The 23,994-nt window shown below is 48.0% G+C and overlaps 1 protein-coding gene across 2 annotated transcripts in view; it reads right to left on the bottom strand.

Moving 5' to 3' along the window:
• Positions 1–23,994, bottom strand: part of WWP1 (WW domain containing E3 ubiquitin protein ligase 1) — a 2,181,222-nt gene that overhangs the window by 460,315 nt on the left and 1,696,913 nt on the right. The gene's annotated exons all lie outside the window — the stretch shown is intronic.

Here is a 23,994-nt window from a genome sequence, read left to right as displayed (position 1 = left end):
GAAGAGTCGATCCACTTGGCCCGGCGCAGTTCCCACTCGTGGCACGAGCACAGCTCCCTGCTGAGCGAGTCCGCAATGGTGTTTTTTATTCCTGCCAGGTGGAAGGGAACCAGAAACATCCCCTGGGCGACGGCCCAGTGCCACAGATCCTGGGGGCCTCCTTGGATAGGGCTGGGGATCTGGTGCCTCCTTGCTTCCGTATATAGAACATCATGGTGGTGTTGTCAGTGAAGATCCTCACCACTTTGCGCTTGAGGGATGGAAGGAACGACTTGAGAGCCCAGAACACTGCTCGGAGCTCCAGAATGTTGATGTGGAGAGGCCTCTCCTCCGGGAGCCAAAGGCCTCTTGCGTGGAGGTCTCCGGTGTGGGCCCCCCAACCCTCCAGAGAGGCGTCTGTTGTCACTGTCTCCTGAAACGCCGGAATTTGAAATTCCGTGCCTGTCATGAGGTGAGCACGGATGCCCCACCATAAGATCGCCCAACGGAACTCCTCGTCGAGAGGGATCCTGTCCTCGAAACAGCCCCTCACTTGGAGCCAGCGGGTGTCGAGAAACTCCTGTAGCGGACGCATCCAAAGTCTGCAAAGGGGTACAAGGTAGATGCATGAGGACATCATCCAGAGGAGGGACTTGATGGACCTCACCCTGGCCACATCCGTGGCTAGCAGGCGCCGCACCTTTCCCAAGATGGTCTTGGTCCTCTCCTCTGAAGGGGAGGCCAATTGCCCCACTGTATCAAGCTTCACTCCCAGACACAGTGCTATCTGCGATGGAACCAGGTGGGATTTCGGGTAGTTGATGGCGAACCCCAGCTCCGTGAGCAACCGGACGGTCCTCGCCGTGTGTTCGACTGCAAGTTCCCTTGTCCATGCCCGGATTAGCTAGTCGCCCAGGTAGGGGTAAACGTGGATCCCCTGCAGACGCAGCCGCGCCACCACTGGTGCCAGGCACTTGATGAAAACCCTGGGTGCCGACTTTAATCCGAACGGTAGGGCCCTGAATTGGTAGTGGCGTCCCTGAACCACGAACCTGAGGAACTTCCTGTGCCTTTTTAGAATAGGGATGTGGAAGTAAGCGTCCTCCAGGTCCAAAGACGATAGGAAGTCGCCTTCCTCCAGCTGTCCCAGCACATGCTGGAGGGTGACCATCCTGAATTTCTGAGCCTTGATGTACTTGTTTAGGCGGCGCAGGTCCAGGATGGGGCGCCAACCGCCTGTCTTCTTCCTGACGAGGAAGTACCTTGAGTACACTCCGGAGCCCCGGAGCCTTCTGGGGACGAGCTCGATGGCACTTTTCTTGAGCATCGCCCTTACCTCCAACAACAGTTGAGGGACGTGATTTTCCTTCCTGGCCATGGGGGGAATGCGAGGGCACTTCTTTTGGAATTCCAGCGAGTGCCCGTTGGCCAGGGAGTCCAACACCCAACGGTCGGTGGAGATGGACTCCCACACGCCGACTAACTTAGTCAGCTGGCCTCCCACCGGGGTGCTTCGGTGGGGGCCCGACGACACGGCCGGGTCATTCTTGCTTGGAGGCGGTCTTGCCGCCTTGGCCTCCTTGGCGACGACGGCAGTAACCCCCTTGTTTGCCGCGACCTCTGTAGGCCTCCTGGGAAGATGAGCGGGCCGCCTGGCGGTAGGTGGAGGAGCCACCGCTGGATCCTTTGGAGGCACCCTGTCTGCCTCCAAAGCTCCGAAAGGGCCGTCGCTGCTGAAGCACCCCAAGGGCCCGGGCCGTCTCCAAGTCGGTCTTGATGGCATGTAGCGACTCATCCACTGCCTTACCAAAGTTGCTAAGGCATTGGCCGCCTTAATCGTCGTTGCCGCGGACGAGATGACTCGTCGTCCCGCAGAGTCCAATTTCTTACCCTCGCTGTCCGGCGGAGAGGTGGAAGTTGAAGCCGCCGCACACGCTGCTTTCTTCTTAGCTGCTGCAGAGACGACCAAGTCTGGCGTGGGCTGGGCCCTGAGGCACAAGAGGGCGGCATCGGGGGACTCGGTACTTCTTCTCGTACCTGTCCCTCTTGGCTGGTGTCGTGGCAGGGTTCTTGAGGACAGCAAGCCCCTCGTCCCAGATGTCGTCGAGTAAAGGCACCGCGAGGACCATCTTCCTCTTAGCCTCTCGTCGCTGGTACAGAAACCCCTCCTTTTTCTGTTCTTCAGGGCAGAGCTGGAAGAGCTCGGATGCCCTGGTTATCATGGCGTGGAAAGAGCCAACATCGTCGGCTGGGAACGCCTGCAGGGGAGGCGATGACGGGATGTCTGCTGTGTCATCGCCGCCGTCGTCGTCGTCCGTCCCCGTCGCCGTATCCTCTTCCAGCGAGGGGGATGAGGGGTCCGCCGATCTCGCAGGCACGAAGGGCGGAGCAGAGTGGACTCTCCTCCGCTTGTTCGGAGGGCTTCCTGACGGGCCTGGTTCTGGTTCCTCCGTCGGGGTGCATGGTAATCTCGTCCTTATCTCGGTACATAAGGATTGGATTGCCAACAAAATGGCCGCCGAGCTATCCTGGGGCTCGGGCAATGGCTGCGACGGACGGGATGGCCGTTCCCGTGGGCCCTGTTCGTCATCCTCGCCGCTCTCATCGATCACGTCAGTAGGGACCGTCCCCTGGGATCGAACCTTCTCGAACCTCTCATTGAGGTTTATGAACCTCTCGTTGAGGCCTATGGACCTTTCGTTGAGGCCCCTCTCGGTCTCCACCAGTTCCTCCTCAGAGGCTGATTCCGAGTCTGTAACGGCCACCGCCCCCCCCCTTTTTCAGCCGGGGGCTTCACGGGGGTCTTAGCGATGGGCTGGAAAGAGGATTCCCTCCGCGGTGGCAGGGATACTCTGGGCCCAGAGGCCGTTTCCATTGGCGTAGTCTCAGCCGGCTCCGCCGGGGTCGCAGAGACCACTTCGGTAGAGTATTTAGCCGGGTGGATCAAGGCCCTCACCACTTTAGGTGCGTCCTGGGCCTTCGCCTTGGGGGGAGGGTCAACGCCTCGCTCCCCCTTCGAGATCGACCAGGTCCGCTCCAGCGGCCTACCCGGGTTCTCGGACTTCCTCTTCCCCGACCCAGAGTGCTGGCTCGTGGTCGAACGTGTCGGGGAAGTAGCGCCCTGCTTGGCAACCGAAGAGCCCGACCTTTCGGCGCTCCTGGAGCCCGCGGACTCGCAGTGCTTGGCCTTCTCTTGGGCCCCTTCGCCGGGGAGCCCTGAAAGGACTTAGAAGCCCGCTCAGACTTCTTCTTCGCCTTCTCACTTGCTCTGCCCTTCTCCAGCCAGGTGGCGAGGCGGGAACGACGATCTTGTTTGGTCCATTCCGAAAGGTTCTTGCAGAACGCACAGTCCTTCTCCACGTGCGTCTTGTCCCCATGGAGGGAGTAGAGACATCGCGAATGCTCGTCCTCCTTGAAAACGTTATATAATCCGCATCCAGGGCAGTTCCTGAACAGCTTGGATCAGGGCGTCAAGCTCCCTTTGTCCTGGGCCATGTCTTGAGGTAGACCGCAGATCTTCTGGAATCCTCCAAGAAGTGTAAACTCAACGAAAACTTCACCCTTGAGGGGCGTAGAAGAATTCCGAAACGGGTCCCCGTTATCGGAAGTAGAAACGGTGGAGCTTGAGGCTCGATTAAACCAAAAAAAGGAGAAATTCTCCTGAAAAAACGTGAAAACGCAGTAAAAAAAAAAAACTCGAGAGCCAAACACGAGGACTCCCAACACTTGAGCATGCGGTAAAAATCTGAGGATGGCTGCCAGAGGCGGGGCTTAGGGAGATGGCAGTCATTGGCTGGGGGCAGTATGACCCAGAGATCAGTGATTGGTTACTACTAAGAAAGACAGATCAGAAACGAAACTGATACTGATTTTTTTCTTTACCGAGGATTCCCAGCCTGACGATGGGGAATATTCATGAGCATGTGAATCCATGCCAGACACCATGCTGGAGAACGGCATAATCGTTTATCTGTCTCTGTAGTTCAAATGTTTTGCTATCAGAGGACTCGGGGCAGCTCCTGGCAGGGACCTCCTAGCCAAAGACCTATGCGCGCACTCCACCGTTAAGCCCTGCGTCAGGACACCTGCCCCTTCTTCCTGAAGCAACATGTTCTCCACATATGCAAAAAAAGAGGGGTGAGGCACGCACTCCAATTCCTGGCCAATATACTACCTGAAAAAGGAAAAAGAATAAATGGGTTAAATTCCAAAGTGTCCAATTCACTGGGTTAGATCCCAATTGTTATTCGCAGGGTTAGATCCCTTATGCTGCATTGGTACTGCTGTTCTCCTCCTCCTAGTGCTTTTGTGTCCCAACACTCTTCAGGGAGGCTTTTGTTGCCTTTCACTTCAGGTGAGTCCAATTAAATTGCTAATGCAGTCTCTAAGAATTATGGGAGCTGTAGTAAAATAATTTGTTCAATTCAGGTGACCAAGGAAAGACTCCCCTCCAGGAGCACACATCTTACCCTTAGTAGGGGCAGAGGGGGAAACCATAACTATGATTCTCCACTGTAGGGAAAAATGTCCCCGGTGCTGCAGCCTCTGGAGTCCGGATCTCCACAAATGACATGTAAACAAAAGAGGGGTGAGGCGTGCACAATTCCTGGCCAATATACTACCTGAAAAATAATGGTTTAAACCCCAAAGTGTCCAATCCTTAGAGAGTGTGTTAGGCATAATCCTGTGCAGTTCCCTTAGGGAGCACTACAGAAGATTAAGACTACAGATGAGAGCAATAAATCCCCTTTGGTATCGGTCTGTACCACAAAGATTTAGTTGGTAGCTGTGGCTGAGCAGTCAGACTTATCTCAAGAGGGAGATGAGCAGTATTCAGGGTTTACACAATAGGCCTACAATACTATGGCACAAGGAAACACTGACCAAAGCTTTGTATTAAAAAGTAGATGTATATTTATTTTATACACTCCTAGTAAAACACATTTATCACAGTTATCAAGCAAGTTAAATTAAATCAAGGAAAAATATACACACTCCCTAGTTAAAATGTAAACCAAGTGAACCAGAGTGAAAACGGAGCAAAAAGGCACAGTGAACCCCACACACAAGGGATACTCTAGCATTTTCTCACAAGGGAGGGAAAGCACAAGTTATATAGAAATAGTTTCTTACACACCCTAGCAACGCTTCCCATAGGTTTGTGAACCAGATTAAGCAAGACAGTGCATCAGTATAGGCAATACTTAAATGGAAACTGAGGAAAATGGCTTTTCACAAGGTTTAGAAAGGGGAAGAAAAGGGTAGTTATAAGACGTAGGTGCATCAACACAAGTCTAGTTGAGAATCAATCTAAAGAAGGCAGTTCTAACAAATGTAGCCAGAGTCAGTAGGCCTGTGCCAGAGTCAGTGGTACAGGGCAAGAGCCCAGGAGCAAAATGTTGTTGTAGCTGCAGTCAAGTCTTTGGTTAACGATTTTGAAAAGGTGGATGCAGAAGGTGAAAGACAATGTTAAGAGAGAGAGGCGGCCCACCCAACAGGTAGGTAAAGGATTTCAAACACCTTTAGTGCTACCACGAAGAAAAGGCGGCCTGGTGGAACAATGTACCTTTAAAATGAAGAAGTGGCTCCTGCGGTGGCGGTTGTTCCTGGTAGTTCCTGCAGTTTGGGGGATCCAGCAGAGGAAGAGAGGCTCTCGTCGTGGAGGAAGGTTAGAGTGACTGCACTACCCAGGGATGAAACCAGCCGCGGTGCTGCCCGACGAATAAAAGGTACGCTCCTTTAAATCGCGTTCCGGGGGGACTGGTGCCTGGCTATCCGGCCTCAGAGTACAGGGTACGGGAGATTCGACCAAGGCAGGTCCGGGAAGGCAATTGGCAAACTGGTTGGCCCCACCAGCTCAAGGGAAGAAGGCTCGTGCAGATGAAGATCTTCTCTCGTCGTCTGGAGAAAAGTGGTGAGACGCTGCAGCAGGGCTTCACCGGTGGTTCAGTCGTTGCAGATGTCTTTGGCTTCTCTCCTCTTCAGCTTCTTAGTTCCAGTGGCAACGTCCTGCTCTTCCAGTCCTCAGGACCCTGCTTTTATGCAAAAAGATCCCCATTCATACAGCCTAGCTGTCACTCACATAGTGGACTGGTCATCTTGGCGGGAGACCCTGCAGCCTATCAGGATAGAGTGCGACATGGGTTGCTGAGGCAACCCTGTCCAGGGGTCCTACTCCCCCTCCCACACAATGGACCCACCCCAGACTCAGTGGCGCCGAAAGGAGGGCTTCTTGGCAGAAGCCCGCCAAACGAACGAACAAAGGATCCTCGACCTGGGTTAGGAGTTTAGAGAAAGACACGAGAAAGAAGTTATATAAAGTTCTGGCAAATAAAACCTACTGGAGCAAAGTAAATATTAAAATGCACCGGCGGTATGTTAGAGGCTGTCAGAAAATGTGGTAGCCTTGAACAATGGGAAAAATCCCATAGGAAAGTATTTGCGGTCGAATATTTATGGTAGTAACCACTGCCACCAGCTAGAAACTTGAGAGAGGGACTGTACGGTACCCTCTCGAAAATGAACATAAGGGAAAAACTATTAACCCTTTCCAGTACCTCCATAGTAAGATGAGTTGTACTGGTTTAGTTCAGAAAAATTGACTCGTAAAGTCAATGGGGACTTTACATGCCCTGGGAGACAGTAGTCAGTCCCAGGGTATGAAGTCTATGTTTGGGGGTCGCTACGACACCCCTGTGTCACTGCACGGAGGGTGCTGTGTAACACATGTGAATAAAGATGGTTCCTATGGGGGTGAGAGAATCCCATAGACATTAAACACAAAAATAGCCTAGAACACACATAGCAAAAAATGCCTAAGAGTGGGAACGAGAGTCTCACTCTTAGCAGGAAAAAGAAACAAACCCTTCAAATCCAGCAAAGCTGCTGGGGGACTCTATAGGTAAGGGAAATTAGCTATAGAATGAGAATTCTCCCTAACACACTGCAATAGGAATTATATTGGAATCACCTGGAAAGGTAGGCAACAAAGCCTCCCTGAGGAGTGTTGGAGACACAAAAGCGCTAGGAGGAGAACAGCATTACAAATGCAGCTGAAAGGATTCAACCCTATGAACATGTTGGCAGCAGTTGGGATTTAACCCTGTGAATGTACTGGACCCTTTTGGGAATTAACCCAGTAATTTTTGTTTCAGGTAGTATATTGGCTGGGAACTGGAGTGCAGTCCTCACCCTCTCTTGTTTTTCATGTTCTCCACATATGTCATAGGGTCACTTTCCCTCTGTTCCATCCGGCAGACCTAGTATCCGTATGTTGTTAGGCCATGCTCTACCTGTCACGCTCACCTGATTCCCACTGGGGCGCAGGTCTGGCTTCGAGTGCTGATGCTTCTTCAATGGTGAAGCGCAGGACTCTGAAGATGGACAGGAAGGGACCCTCTACTCTGGCTTTTCTGGTTCGCAGGAATATTCCCCTGTGCGTGAAAAGGGAGTATTACCTACTGACGGAATAATGCTCAAGCCTTCCAACCCTCCACGATACCCTTCCACGATTCCCCGTGAAGTCTCACCTTAGGGTCTGGAAGGATGAGTTCTCCATCCTGCTTCTGATGCAGGGGCGCGTTGAAACCCAGTTACTTCACTGGATTGAGGTTTGATGGGAGTTCAAAATAAGCTTGACTATTCAGGTGAGGCGCTGTAAGAGTTCTGTTGCAAGTTCAAAAGTTCAAGCTTGATAATAATGTTCATTGTCTTATTGCAGCAAGCGCTAATGCTTATGTCTTTTTCCCCTTAGGGGCCGGGGTTCGGAATGCCGGAGATATGGCGCCGACCCGAAGTGAAACGTGCAGTTCCAGTAAACGACAGGTAAGTTCTGGATGAGCGTTCAGGTAAAGTCTTTGCATTCGCTCATTCAAAGTCTTTGTCTTTTTTCCCCATAGGGGCCGGGGTCCGGAATGCCAGGAAGCGGCAGGACCCGAAATGAAATGGGATGACCCAACAGGTAAGTCTTAGAAGGAAACTGAGCCTATCCTATTCCCTTCCTTCTCTCAACTTGTTTTCTTGTCTTTTTCTCTCTAGGCTCTGAGAAGTGGGTGCGGATCCGGATGATCACTGCTGAAGATGGAGGCGCCCAGGAAAGGTGAGTGAAATGCAGCGCTGCAGCGATCGAAGCGAAATGCTTTTAAAATGATGTCTTCCCTTTCAGGATCGTCGGTGTGATGTCTCCGTGATGCAGCTTTAGCTGATAAGGTCTTCTTTCTCTCTCCAATTCTCTCTTATCTCCCTTTGCAGGCGACCCAGGATGCTGACAGGCGTGGCTGAAGTTCAGATGCAGGAGCTGACACGGTGAGCGTCCAGCTGCGAGGAGCAGAACAACGCGAAGCGTGAGTTGCTGATCGGGCGTGGTTTAAATAGCTTTGGAAGAAGTTCCAGGTATGTATCCTTCCACCGATCAGGTATGTATCCTTACCCGACCACACCCAGGTGGAAAGTAGTCCCACAGGTAAAGTAGTTTCATTCAGGCCTCAAGAGGGCCTGGATGTAGCAGCATGGTCTGCATCAGGTAAGTGCACATTAAAACACTTGAACACATGTCTAGCTTTATGAGCCTGGCGCCTAAGGCGCCAGGAAAGGGGTCTAACATGAGCCTGGCGCCTAAGGCGCCAGGATTGTGTCCAAAGGGCCCCAGCTTGGGCCCGCTGGCACTTCCCTGGGGGGAATGATGCCTGCCTCTGGGGTTGCTGGGTCAGACCTGGCTCCTTGGAGGTAGGCATCATGACACTACCCTTGGTATCCTCTGCTCTACTCACCACAGCGCCACTTTCAATTTTAGCTCCTGGACCCTCTGACTGGGCCTCCACTATGTTCTGCTTGTTTTTGTATGCTTTTGCCTCCACTGACTGCACTCTCTCTGCCAGCCACCTGAAGTCCCCCTGCAAAAAGCCCTACATCAATTCTGACCTCGTCAATCCTGCTCTCCAGGGTTGTTTGGAGCGTTGCAATAGCTTTCAGGATCCGATTCTCTTCTCTTGATTCCAATTGGGCATAGCTGCCATTTTTTGGGGGTGGCGCTGCCTCCTTCCCTTTTGCGAGTGAATGTCTCCATTCTGGTTTCCTGGTTTTATTCTTTCGCTGTCTGTCTGGCATGCCCGGGGTTTGCTTATCGTCGTCCTTGTTGTTTACCTAGCTCTCTATGCAGCCGCTGCAGAATGGTTGCTTTACCTACTGGTCAAGTCTTGACCTGTGGGCTCTGTTTCAGGGAGTGGGGAAGCTCTTGTCGGTTTCTCGTGTCTCTGAGGCAGTGCCTTCACGACCTTGCAGTACTGCTTTCACTCCCTTTTCTGCATGCAGTGCAAATCAGGAGACATCAATGCTTCACAGGCCCCTGAGCGCTACTGTGTCTCCTGGGGTCTTAGCCCCCCCCGCCCGCCCACTTCCTCACTTCCACAATTCACCAGCTCTCCCACAGTTGGCACCCACCTGGTGATCCCTCAACAACAGCAGCCGCTTCACGCCTCACGGCCACAAGCTCCAATACTGGGTGCCCAGTGTATACCTCCCCTGTGTAAAATCTGCAGTTTCTTCAATTTACTGTTCCCTCTCTTCAGGGGCTTCTCTGCTGCCCTACTGGCTCCCCTCTAGTTCTCGCTCCCATGCTGATTTCTCTCATACGCCCCCCCCCCACCCGAGGAGCAAGCCAGGCAACTTTCAACCCCACACCACTATCAGGTCTACTATCACGTGGATACCGCTCTCTTAGAAATCATCATGGGAGCGAGAACCAGATTGGCACCGTGACGAGGCGCCCACGGCTGTGCGCGGCCACAGCCAACGCTGCCGCCCCAAGCGATCGTTGCTCTCAATGCCGGGGATACCATCAGGCGGAATTCCCCCGCCGCCTTTCACTGTTTCCATGCAGCGCAGCACCGTCTTCCGGGAACTCACTGGTGCTCCCTCAATCAGTGGTCGCCATATTGACAAATTCTGGCGACTCGCTTCGGACGGCTTTCAGGAGCCTCAGCCCTCGTTTCTCATCAACAGGCTCAGCCTGTTCCGGACCCTCCCCGATACAGGAATAAGCCAATTTTCTGTTTTTTTAATGCTATTTTGCTAATACATATGGGCGCATCGATTACGGATCCGGTGGGAGCTCAGGTCATCTGCTGCTCAACGCATGGCTGCTGGCCACGCTCCCCGCTGCCTGCCAAGGGATATCCTAGTGAAGATGCATCGTTACACAGGCAATGTGACAATGGGGGCAGCCAGAGCAAAGGGAACAATAAACGTCAGAGGAAGCAAACTTACCAATTTATGATATTTCGCGAGCAACATTAGCTAAACGGAAGGCATTCAAAGTAATCGGTGAAGAACTCAGCAGGAGGAAGCTCAAATACAACTGGCTGTACCCAACCAAAATTCAAGTGAGAATGGGAAATGGAGAGAAAAATCACTTCTGTGGAAGAAGGCATGAAGATGTTACAAACGAGAAGCAACGAGGAAAAAAAAAACTGGGGGTCAGTGAAAGGCAAGAAGAAAGAGTAAAAGGCTATTCACACCTGGGGGAAAGGTAAGGGAAAAAGGTGTCCAAGTAACAAAAACTGTGAGTCAACAAAGAGAATTTAAGAAGAAAGGATGAAGTGATACCGGGTTGGGGGTCTCGGTGTAAAGGAACAATGCAAACACTCAAGGGGGGCAAACTATGCACAGGGTAAATATGTAATGCTAGTAGAGAATAATATGAAATGAAGGCAGGGAGTCAAAGCCCAACTGTGTCTTCACAGAGGGAGATGCGCTAAGAGACTGGAGGACTAGTCCATGGCGCATACATACACTGAGAAACCGGAGGGTATTCTCACTTCTTTCCCCATGGATCCGATGGCGCAGGTGGCCAGGGAAAGGCCAACGCTTTTGGGTCCTGACCCTGGGGGTGGACAAGCGACAGAGAATCACCTGGGTGGAGGGTCTGTGGGGAGTGGGGTGTCCTTGAGATCGCGGTTGGAGTCAACTATTTGGAGCTGTCTAACCCACAGGATTACCGTGTTTTGAGCCTAAACACGCTTAGCTCTACTCGATTTCGATCATTATAAACACACAGTTAATTGATATGTTGCCTCCGCACATCGCTATGAACTCTGTGTCCAGTTAAATGTATGATATTAGCTGCGTGCCGGTCATGTATTCCGGACCCTGCACTCTCTGGGCACGTTCATTGAGAGCACTTTTTTTTCACTAATGTTTCCTTTGTTGGCGACCGAGTGACCGTATACTCCACCACTGTAATCAAGAAGGGCTGCTTTGTCATAAATGTCGCCACCTTGGGCGACCCAGCCATTCCATGAATTTTTTACCTTTCTGGTGAGGAGGGGCTTTTCATGTTTGACAACACTCAGGTTCATCCATCCACGAGACCACCCACTGTGGCACCTTTCCCCTTCACGATTGTGAAGACACGTATTGCACCTTCCGTCCAAAAGGTGGGCGTAATTAGAACACCCGAAACTCACCCCGTGTGTGCATCGGCTATGTGCGGACTTCATTAACCAGGAGGACCAGCGCGAGCGTGCAAACCTGATTTATTTATTTATTTATTTATATTGCGCCGGTAGCTCGCAAGCTTCGGGGCGCAGGAACAGGCACACAAGAAACAAGTGACGGGTAACTAACACAAAGCACAAGACAGATATATATAGGATGTCGAACTGGGCCAGAAAGATTTATATGTTTTACTTAAAGATGTAAGTTTTCAATTGTTTTCGAAAACGTTGATAGTTGGCTTCCATCCTTATCTGGCCCGGAAGATTGTTCCAAAGGCCTGCTACTGTGGCAGGGAAGGATTTGCCTGCTCCGTTTTTAAGTCTGAAAGGAGCTTTCGTAATCAGACCATGTTCGGATGATCTTAGCTCTCTGGAGGGCTTATATGGGATGATTTTATTTTTCATGTATGCTGGGGCTTTGCCATATATACATCTGTGTGTGAGTGTGAGCGACTTAAATTGGACTCTTTCCTCGATTTTCAACCAGTGTAGTTCTTTCCTAGCTTCGCTAATATGCTGGTCCCTGGGAATTTGTTTGATGATTCTTACTGCATTATTTTGCAGGACTTGGTAGCTGTGGTAACAGTTTTTGTTAGAGCCTAGAATTAACGCGTTGCCATAATCGAGGCGGGATAGAATTGTGGCTCTTGCAATCGTGGCACTGTTTTCCTCCGATAGATAGGGTCTGATGGCTTTCAATAAGCAGAGATGATAGGAGCATGTTTTTTTCACATAGAGGGTTTGAGCCTCGGATCCTAGAGATGCTTCCAACATCATCCCCAGGGTTTTAACCTTGTTAAGGACTTGTATTTGAGTGTCTTTGATGGTAAAGGTGTTATATGCGGGGTGGAGCTTGGATCTGACCAAATTGGTGCCAAAAACCATGAGCTCGGTTTTATTGCCATTTAGACACATCCAATTTTGGTCCATCCAATTTTCCACTGCTTTATACACTGTGTCAAGTTTTTTTGTTGTCCTTTTGATGGTCTCCACTTAGTTCTATTACCAGTTGAGTGTCATCTGCATAAATGCATGGTAAAGAACGTGTTGATGTTATCAAGGACTATACATAGAAATCTAAGGTATATGTTGAACAGGAGTGGGGACATGCTAGCGCCTTGGGGGACTCCGCATGTAATTACTTTTTAAATTGAAAATAGATTTCCCCAATGTACTCTAGATGTTCTATCTTGTAGGAAGGACATGATCCAGCTTATTGCTTCGTCTGAGCAATTTGCTGTTTCTTTTAGAGCTGACTTAAGTAAGTTGTGGTCTAATAAGTCAAAGGCCGCGCTCAGATCCAAAAGTATTAGTAGTCCAGCTTTTCCCTGATCAATAATGTTAAGCATCTTAGTCTGTAGGTCCAGCATAGCTGTTTCTGTGCTATGTGCTGGTCGAAATCCTGACTGTTGGTGATGGAGGAGGTCAGAGCTTTCTACATGTTCCTGAAGTTGTGTGGTGGCAATTTTGTCCATGATTTTAAGTATGAAATTGCAGTTAGTTATGGGTCTTAAGTTGTTTGGGTCCCTTTGGTCTAGGTTAGGTTTTTTTACAAGGGGTGTGACTGTTACCCTTTTTATGCTTTTAGGTACATTTTGGTCACGGAAAGATGTATTTATTACTTTGGTTAGAGCTGGTGCAAAAATGGCTGGATGGTCTAGGATCAGGTTGGCCGGGAGTATGTTTTCCGCGCACGTGGTGGGTTTCATGGATGCTAGGGTTTTTATCATGTCGTTGGTAGTGATGGGATGGAATTTGAATTGGGTCGTCTGGTGTACAAGTTCCTCTGGTGTGTCTTTGGTGGAGGATTTAGAGGCTGCTTGGGATTTGGCTATGATATCCCTGGCCTAGTTAATTTTATTAAAGAATGCGATCTGTGTTGCGTCGCATTCTTCTTGGGTGGGCGAGAAGGCTGGGGTTAAGCTTTTTGGCTTATCTATAGATTTTAATATATTGAACAGTTTGCTGGTGCAGTTGGCTGCTACAGAAATCTGTTTATCATAGTAGTTTTTCTTAGCCTCGGTTATCATTCCTTTGTAGATTTTCTCCCTGGTTTTCCAGAGGGATTTATTGTCCACTGTGGGTTTTTTTCTCCATTCATTTTCCCTCTTCCTTTTAAGCTTTTTCTGTTCGAGAAGTTCCTCTGTAAACCACTCTTGTTGTATTTTTTTAGGTCTAGAGGTTTTGGTTTGGAGTGGGGCTTCACGGTCCACTAGTGCCTGTAACTGGCCAAGTAGGTTGAATAGAGTGGTTTCACATGTATCCTCAATTTTTCCCTCAATTTCATGAGCATGTAGACATTGCATCAGGTGCTCTTCATTGATGTTTTTATAGTTCCGCAGTGTTTTTTTGATAGGGAGATTGGGAGTTTTGGGCCTTTGTGCAGGGGGGTAGATATGAAAGGTCACGCTATAGTGGTCTGACCATATACATGGGTCAGTTTCGTAATCTTGGGATGTGAGGTTGTTGGTGACAACCCAGTCAAGTATGTGGCCGTTGTCCATAGTAGGAGCAGTATTCATTACTTGGTACTCTATGTTGTTCAAGAGTTTCTCCAATTTAATGGCCTCTCTGTCTTTCGGGTCCCCCCGCCATCGATTGAAATCTCCTAAGACTAGAGTGGAGGTATTGGGTCCTTTAATCATATTAAGCTGGTTTGTGATTTCTTCGTTGAAATTGGGCATAGTGGCAGGTGGTCTGTATACTACAATTATGTTAAGGCTGCTATTATTGGTTTGAAGATATTTAAGGTGGAGGATCTCTGAACCGTTACATTGTGTTTTGATCGGGAACAGTTGGATGGTGTCCCTGGCGATTACGGCCACGCCACCCCCTTGTCCTGATTCCCTGTTGGTGTAGTATATAGTGTAGCCCTCTGGGACTGCTAGGTCGCAGGTGGGACCGACGGGTTCTTTTAGCCAAGTCTCGGTAATACACATGATGTCTATTTTTTCCGCGGATATCATGTCATGGACGCTGATGGCATGTTTGTTGAGGGAGCGGGTGTTGAGGAGACAGATCTTTAGATCTGGAGGAGGTTGGGGTGGCGATTTCTTGAGGAAAGTGTTCGATGGTGTTTTTTTCTCACGTCTCTTAATAGCAAGGGTTTCTGTGGAGGGGAGACTAACATCTGGATTGGTTCGTTCAAGGATTGCGTCACAAGCTGCTTTGGCCAGCTTTGTGTTTTGGTAATTACGAATGATGTTGGCCACTATGTCAAAAGGTAGAAACCCCATGGTTTCTGATTAGCAGTGGTTTCTGCGCAGCGTGCTGTGCGCCGGACGCCGTGGACGGCGAGGACCGGCGCAAGACCGGCTTGTCCCTGAAGCGCCGGCGCTGAAGCGCCTGACGTTTCCCTATGAAGGGCGCTGGTGCTTCTGGGAGTTGAAGTCCGTAAGCCTGCTTAGCCAATGGCAGAGGCTGAAGCAGGAGTCAGTGTCGAGTTCACTGATCTATAGGTTACAGTTTTAGTGCACCGCAAAGCGGCTGCAGTTGCTAGTAGTTAACACGAGGTCTCGGGGGCAAGGATCTCCTGGGCGTTCCTGCCGTGCCTGAGGACCCACAAGTAAGTACTTTCCTAAGCGTGTGAATCTTGTTGCTGAGTTCACGCTCTTCAGCTCAAAGCAGTCGCTTAGTGCGTAAAAGCAGCACAAGTGTTCTTTAAATAAAGCGGCAAAAGGCAGTTCAAATAATGTTATCTAAGCACACATTCGTTGCTTCTTTCACTCAGATGGCAATACACTTGAACAAAGGCAGGCAGACCGTAAGTTAATGCTCGTTGCAAAACACGTGAGAATTAACCCTTAGCATTCAGAGTGCCGACCTCCCACCAAGTTACCTAATGCTGAATGCAAGCTCTCCTTGCTGCTTTTAAGAGTGGAGTCCGGCGGGACCGGCGCAAGACCGGCTTGTCCCTGAAGCGCCGGCGCTGAAGCGCCTGACGTTTCCCTATGAAGGGCGCTGGTGCTTCTGGGAGTTGAAGTCCGTAAGCCTGCTTAGCCAATGGCAGAGGCTGAAGCAGGAGTCAGTGTCGAGTTCGCTGATCTATAGGTTACAGTTTTAGTGCACCGCAAAGCGGCTGCAGTTGCTAGTAGTTAACACGAGGTCTCGGGGGCAAGGATCTCCTGGGCGTTCCTGCCGTGCCTGAGGACCCACAAGTAAGTACTTTCCTAAGCGTGTGAATCTTGTTGCTGAGTTCACGCTCTTCAGCTCAAAGCAGTCGCTTAGTGCGTAAAAGCAGCACAAGTGTTCTTTAAATAAAGCGGCAAAAGGCAGTTCAAATAATGTTATCTAAGCACACATTCGTTGCTTCTTTCACTCAGATGGCAATACACTTGAACAAAGGCAGGCAGACCGTAAGTTAATGCTCGTTGCAAAACACGTGAGAATTAACCCTTAGCATTCAGAGTGCCGACCTCCCACCAAGTTACCTTAGAGTTCTCTCTGCCTTTGGGCAGTGCCGTCCGGGCAGGAGCGGAATCCAGCTCCTTAGCCTTTATTTCCTTCAAGATAGGAAGAGAGACTCAGTGGTCCCTCTGTATACCGAGAATACTGGTGGACATACGCTGAGTCTAGACCGACCGGTGGAGGTGCCATTTCCATCCAGCCCCATGTCAGGTTCATTCGACTTTCCTGGTAAGCAGCATTGCGTGTATTTCTCGGCATCCTGATTAATCTGCCGTTGAAGTTTTTGTATCACCACAGTAATTCTTTACGCCTTATGCACGAGAGGGCACTTTTATGGATACGGTCCACTTCAGTAATTCTAACTATAGCGCCTATACTTTTATGATTTGTTAGGCACGACGACCTGACTTTCACTGGTGGTTACTGTATCGTGGAAATAACTGACGAAGAGAAAGCCCACACAGCTGACATAGTGAGCCGCGAGGTGTAGCACGATTATGTCTGGTGCAAGTTACATTTACAGGTAATTAGCTGTCTTTCACAATTGAACGTATATGCTTTCTGGCGTATGGAGTCCCTGTTTGAGATAGGAATAACTAGCATTTTTTATTCATTTTTTTCACCAGCTAAAATTGAAACGCCTCTGGGACTATTCCAGTGATTGTGTATCGAAAGTGTTTTCCCCTGCGAACTGTCTACAAAGAACACACACTTGAAATAGTTAGTGAGGTACGGATTAAGCAATGCTAACGACGGGGACAGACAGGGAGGTTTCCGAGATAGTCATGCACATTGTAGTCTTTGGGCTTTTATAATTTTCTGTTGACAGTGGGCATTCTGTTCTGTATAATAGGTCTTCTAACTACCACACCAAGGAACAACTGCACAGCGATCCTTGTGCTCACTGTAGGACGCGGACTTGAGTAACACGCCTGTACATGTTTTAGCGACATACACAATCCCTGACGGTAAGTTTACTGAGGGTAAAGACTTTGTAAGCAATGTATTGTTTCATGTGAACTATTCTCATAAATACCAACTTGAAGGTGGCCATTAACAACAGGCCGACATCTCTGGTAGAGTCCTCTCCAAGGTCTAATTCCCAAGTGTTACCCGTTGAACGATTAGACGGCATAACCATGCTGTACCGTACGAATTGAAGAGTTTACCTTCCCCAAGAGTAAATGGGTGTCCATCTATCAGAGAGCCATTGGGATGCAGGGATTTGGAGTAACTTTTTGTACTCCCCATATTTTGTAATTACACAGTCTGTTAATATTGAAGGACTATTGGCTAGTCTTTTAACCATTATCCCTTTTTGTTGTTCACAGGTGTGTTGCATCGATCTCCCGCTGGATCAGAAGCTAAGCTGATTGCTAGAGCAGGAACCAGCCGCTCACATTTTTCAGTGTTTAACCCCCACTCGACATCTATATTGTATGGCCGGGTGGAGTTTGTTTCTTAGTAAGAAACTCTCCAATAAGATTACGGTTGTTGCCATTTTTTTTTATAGCTTTTCAAAACTGCACACACTTTTTTAATGTGAATTGTTTTCTTAACATTAGTGCACGCCCCTGATGAATTTCCCTTTACTATGTGTGTTTGGAATGAGTGAGGAATGAAACATGTTGGGTTGAATGGGAGTGAAGGAGTGTGCAATTTAGTGTCTATCTGAGTTTAGTTGAGCCTTAAACAGGTCATCTTCATATATTGTTGTGTGACTGTAGATAGTGATTTTTCTCATTTATCACTGTTTTGTGCGATTTCCCTCTCTTGTTGTAATCTGTACTATAATGTGTTGAAAAATTGTAATAACCTTTGAAAGTGCTGATTGTTTTAATTTTTGTTAACTACAATAACAACATTTTTATGCCAATATTTTGCTTAATTCGTATGGTCTAGTGGTAAGGCTTTTGGTTAGCTTCCCAATTACCTTTTTAGGGTCACTAACCTTTCATTGAGATTTGCTACAGTGCGAGCTGGATGCTTCACTAGTGTCACTACACTGTTCACCAAACCCGGTGTATACTATTTATGTTCACCTAAGTCAGGGGGTAAGTTTGGTGGAGCAGTATAAATATTTCCCCTGACCTCTTCTTCTGTTGGAGTGTCCTTGAGAGGGACATAGTATCTCCCTTTTCCTACTAATGACCAACCCAACCCTTCCCCCCTCTTTATGGGATATTATAAATCAACCCTCCCTCCCCCGACTTCCTCATACAGGACTACAAAAAGTACTGGGACGAGGAAGAGGCCTGCTAAGAGCAGTAGAGGTCACGCATGTCCCCTTAATGCAGGGCTAATTGTGAACTTGCACCTGCAGCCTGTTAAATGAGAGTGTGGGAGGAGGTGGCGACAGGAGCGGCGACTGTGAAATTGTAGCAGCAGCCGCAGAGAGGCTAAGAAAAACAGCAAGGGGCTGTTTGTGTGCAGCACACTTATGGTTCAGGGAAGAGTGGCCCGTGAGATGGTACTCTGTGGAACCAAAAGAGGCGTGAAAGGAGAGCCGTACCGGAAGGCTGCCCCTTTTTCTATTGCTTGAGAGGCTTGTTCTCCTGCGGCCAGTAGCGGACCCAAGAGTGCATGAGGGGCCCTGAAGCAAAGACCAGAAGGCGAGAAGATCTGCGCTGCAGGAATTTGCAACAAAGCAACCAGTGAGTTTCTAAGCAATCCGAAAGCAGGTATGCAAGTGTTTGATACTACGCACAAGGATATTTTGTATTGGAGTGGTCGTGTGAATGGTGAGACACATTTTCAAAGGTCTCCAATTCGAAACCTTACAAACCAACGAACAATACGGCTTGTTAATAACTCTGCAATTAGAGTGAATACTTTGTTACAAAGTGGTCGCGTGCAGATGAAAGAACGTTTTAAAAAGCCTCTGCATGCTGGGCATGTTTAAAAGCAAATTACAACAATATATTACAACAAAGCTAATTGAAAATAAGAAACGTTACTTACACACAAACTTTGAAGCATTCATTATTGAATACCAAACAGAAAAAACAATGTTTAAACAATACATCTGCTCATTTTTTAATACCATACTGAAAGAAAACCATTACTTATGAAGATGCTAAAAGAAATAAAGTTTTTCCACCTAGCTAAATACACTGTGGGCCAATTCGTAAAGTGAATGAAATTTACATGGCAAGAAACGTTCACATATATTATTTCTACAGAACAATTAAGTGTTACTTCAAAGAAACCAATGTTTAATTAACTCTAAAGTGAATACCACTTTCACAAGGCCAGCAAATCCAATGTGTATTTCAACTCAAAGTGAAGTGAACTCTGGGAAATGAACTTTAAAAGGTACATTTAACTGAACTACCATTTTCAACTAAAACATTTTGTGGTGTAAAGACCAGCTCTATGCAGAGGGTTTAAGTGTGCAAGAGAACATAAAGACAATTGGGAAACACCATCATATTAAGCCTCACTGAAATTATATCTTGGGGAAGGAATCCCCGAGGTTGGAACTACTTTTCTTTTTTTAACAACTTTGTTTATTAGGTTGTACTCATGGATCCGCATTACAGAAATAAATTACATAATAGGGTAACATAAAACTCTTTGCCCAAGATAAAACGCCATATAGCTCTTCCTCTCTCCCTCTCTTCCCCCCAACAGTCCTGCCCCCATAAGAGTTCAAGAACCTTGCAAGAAAAGTTCAGAAAGTTTATGTTTAAATGCCAATGTTGGGAACTCTGTCGGATTCCAGAAAGGGGGTCCAAATGTCCACAAATTGGCGTAGGAGTCCATCCTTGGCTGCCGTGGCGTTCTCTGACCACCAGGATATCCCAAATCTTGACCCACCAAAGAGCTAATGATGATGGGCCTTCAGGGGCTATCCAGCAGTAGGCAATCGTGATCCCATGCTGCATGCAGCAGATGTGTTATTAATTTAGCGGCCCTCCCACATTTGGGGTACACTTCTCTTACTGGAGCGTCCAAGAGGAGAAACTGAGGCTTAATTGGGAATCTGATGTGAGTGATGGCCTCTATTATAGAGACAATACTGTCCGAAAAGGAGTTGACAAGCGGACGCACCCACCACATATGGAAATAAGCCCCTTGTGCTCCACATTTCCACCAGCACAGCAGTTCCAATGTTGCTTGCTTTTGATGCAGCTGTACTGGGGAATAGTATGAATGAAATAAAAGCTTCAGAGCACATTAATTATTGGTGACACATCTGGCGGAAGAGTGATTTCTAGCCAATATGTCCAGCCAGGATTGCCCCTCCAGTGATTGGCCCATGTATACCTCCCAGCGGCACATATAAGGTGGGCGCCCAGCCAGTATATCATTATGAAGGAGTTTGTATAACTTGGAGACACAACCAGCCTGTGTACCCTCCTGAACTGTACGCTCCAATGGGCTAAGATCATGTGTAGCCCCTTGTCTAACCAACGGCTGCGTGATCCAGTGGCGTAACTGTACAGATGAGAATCTGATTCAGAAAGTTGAAATATTATTTGACGATTATCAAAGGTGTGTGGCTGGTTGTCTCTGAACAGCTGAGATGAGGTTTGTAGGCCGCCTCGCCTCCAATTTCTTAAGGCCCCTGGTTGCATGCCAGGGGAGAATGCTGGGTTATGAAAAATTGGGGATAAAGGGCCCACCCCCCTTGGGATCTTTTTTTGCTGTAGTTCCCAGTCCCATGTCCTCAATGTAACCCTGGTAGAGATAAGCAACCCGCTCCAATGCTTTCATGTCAAGGAGGGGACAAAGGGCAAGAGATGGTGAGGCAGTGGGAGTCTAGCCTTTTCAGTGGTAACCCACTTGGAAGGGCAATCAAGGGACATTCATGGCGAGACATGCGAGAGCTGCACCGCCACGTAGTACTTGTGGAGGTAAGGAACTCTGAGGCCCCCTCTGCCCCCCAGCGCGACCTCCCAACATGACCTTTCTGGGAATTCTAGCCCTCTTACCCTGCCAGATGAATCGCAACATTTTCCTCCCATCTGATGGGACAGCCGGATTGCAGAGAGTGGACTTCGTCCCCAGTAAGTCCCACCCCCAGGGTCACCGATTTGGTGTAATTTATTTCAAAGCCTGCTACCCGACCAAAAGAGTTTAATTGCCCAAGGGCGTGGAAAAAGGGACGATGGGTCCATGGTCAATGTGAGGAAAACATCATCAGTGTAAAGAGACACCTTGTGGTGAGAGCCTTGAATTTTGACTCCTTCAATAGAGGAATTGTGTCGTAGTTGTTGAGCAAGGGGTTCCATAATCAGGGCAAACAGTAACGGGGAAAGAGGGCAACCCTGATGTTTCCCGTAAGTAAGGGGAATAGGAGGTGTGTGTTCTTGATTGATCGTAATGAAGTATTGGGTTAAACATAATTGGCCAGGACTATTTTCCGGAAGAGAGGACCAAATTGAAAAGCTTCCAGGGTTAGTTTCATGAAGGACCAGTCAATCTTGTCAAATGCTTTAGTGGCATCCAGCACTAAAATGGCCAGCTTCCGATTTTCAGACGTGACTGTGTATCAGATTTAGAACTATTCAAATGAGGTCCCCCTTTTTCCTCCCAAGAACAAATTCTGTTTGATTGGAGTCCATCAGTCTGGAGAGAATCGGAGGTAGCCGATTGGCCAAGACCTAAGAATAGATATTTGCATCGACATTTAAAAATAGAGATTGGCCTATAGGAAGCACATGCCATGGGATCTTTATTCGCTTTCAATATCAGAATGGTAGTGGAGGCTTGCATAGAGGGGGGTCACAGAACCAGTCTCCCTACAGGAGTTGAAAAGTGATGTTAACAGGGCCAAAAGTTGGGCTTTGAAAATTCTATAAAATCTTGTTGAAAAACCATCAGGGCCTGGGGTTCTAGGTTTCAGAGATCGTATAACCATCTACTTCCTCCACCTGTATTGGGGCATCTAGGGCCTCCTCTTCTTCCCAAAACAGATGCGGTAAAGAGGATTTTTCAATATATTGTTTCTGCTCTTCTAAGGAGTGGGGAGCTGTCGACATTGTTTCAATAAAGTGGGTCTTTGCTAGGCAGGTTTTTGCTTGTTCCCCATATTGTATTAACTCTTGTTGGACCCGCAGGCGAATGATTATGTTTTGCCCCTTAGTTCTGGCCAGTTTCCTCGCCAAAAACTGATTGACCTTATTGCCCTTAGCAATTCTAGCATTTCTTGTTCCAGCTGGGAGCGAGCCTGTCGCTTGCGTTTATAATAAGCTGCTGTGTGAGCTATTAGTTACCCGTGAGGAAGATACGTTACATCAAAAGGGAAAATAGAGGGTCAAACATATTCAATGGCGTCAGTGTATGCGCCCAATCAAGGCCAAGAAAGGTTTCTGGAGAAATATTTGGAAGAACTAGAGAGTTTGGGGAAGGCGAGTGGGTGGGGGACTTAAACGTGGTGGCCAAACTGCTAAAAGACAGATCTGGAAAAGACACAGGCTGCGCCCAAGTGCCAATAACTAAACATTTAAAAAGCAGAGCTGAGGAACTTGGCCTAATGGACACATGGATGTACACACATCCCCAGGAAACCAATTACACTTTTTACTCATGTACACAGAACATACTCAAGGATTGACCACATTTGTGCAAAGCAGAAAGTGCTTACAAGCCTAAAGGGAGCACATATTGAGCCAATCACGATATCAGACCATGCCCCAGTATCCATTGAGGGGGAGGGAGGAAGAGTACAACAGAAAAGGCAAGGGTGGAGACTGGATGACTACGTGCTCAGTGCTAAAGGGACTACAAATCTGACAGAAAAGGAGATACTAAACTATATAGAGGTGAAGAACATGCATAAAGGAGATGAGGTGGAGAGATGGGACAACTGTAAAAACAATATAATAGAGTTGTGAAAAGAGCGGAGAGAGGCCCGCAGAAGGAGAGAGCTGATCTAGAAAGAGGAATTTGGGATCTAGAAACAATACACAAAGCCAGAGTAGCCACCAAGGTAGCAAGGAAATTAACACATGCAAGGTGGAAATGAGCATCTCCCATATAGAACAGTAGAGAGCTAGCTACTTAGAAATAAACACATGCCTTGTTATGAGCACAGCAACAAGGCAGGCACAATACTAGCGAGGCAATTAAAAGCTAAAGAACAAAAGTTATTTATAGAGAAACTGATGGACTCAGATAGAAATATAGCTACAGCAGAGCAGGACAAAAAAAAGGGTCATGCAAGACTTTTTTGAGAACCTATTCAATGAGGAACCACGCGAGAGTAGGGAACAAAGGTACTATCTAACTGGCTGGAAAGGTCCGACAGTACCAAAAGAGCAAGCTGAACAACTGGACACCCCAATAACAAAAGGAGGTTCTACTAGCGATAAACAGGTTAAAACCTCACAAAAGACCGAGGGCAGATGGTGCCCAGCAACGTAGTCCATATCTCATAGAACTATTAACGAGTTTAGGGCGAGAGGAGAGAGAGATCGACCTCAATGGAAAGGGCCCCCAGCTGAGCTCCTCCTACAGACAATAGCCCTCATCAACTTGGATTCAATGATATACACAAGGATCTTGGAGTTAAAGGTTGGAAGGGGTAGTCCTGTCCTCAATATCACCTGATCAATCAGGGTTCACCTAGGGGAGGAATTCTTTTGATAATATAAGACGATACTGCACATAGTGAAAAGGACAACCGGAGCAAACGCAAAAGCATAAACTCTTCTGTTGGCGATAGATACCGAGAAGATGTGTGTAAACTGCAAATTCATCTTAAAAGTCCTACAGAAAATGAGATTTGGACAACACTTAAGGAGGAGGATGGTGGAGGCAAATTATAGAAACACAGAAGCATGAATAAAAGTGAATGGGGGATTAAGCAGAGCCTTGCAATACGCAGGGGACCCAAACAAGGGTGCCCTTTGTCACCCCTCCTTTTCGCTATGGTTATGGATGCATTTGCACAAAGAATAAGAAAGAATCAGGATATCAAAGGGGTCAAATGAGTACATAAGATATGCCTATTTGCAGACGATGTGATGGTGGCAGTGATGGATCCGGTCCAATATATTAAGGGAATAATGCACACGATCAAGCACGTCTCCAAAGTTTCGGGATTTAAAGTCAATGCCCTGAAGTCCGAGATTCTAAAGTTTTCAGTCCCAGCAGAAGAAACGTGGCA

This window comes from Ambystoma mexicanum, chromosome 5q, assembly GCF_040938575.1.
Source record: "Ambystoma mexicanum isolate Mex_15411 chromosome 5q, UKY_AmexF1_1, whole genome shotgun sequence".
NCBI lineage: Eukaryota > Metazoa > Chordata > Amphibia > Caudata > Ambystomatidae > Ambystoma > Ambystoma mexicanum.
The sequence above is the reverse complement of the archived record's forward strand: the minus strand, read 5'-3'. Positions and strand labels throughout refer to the sequence as shown.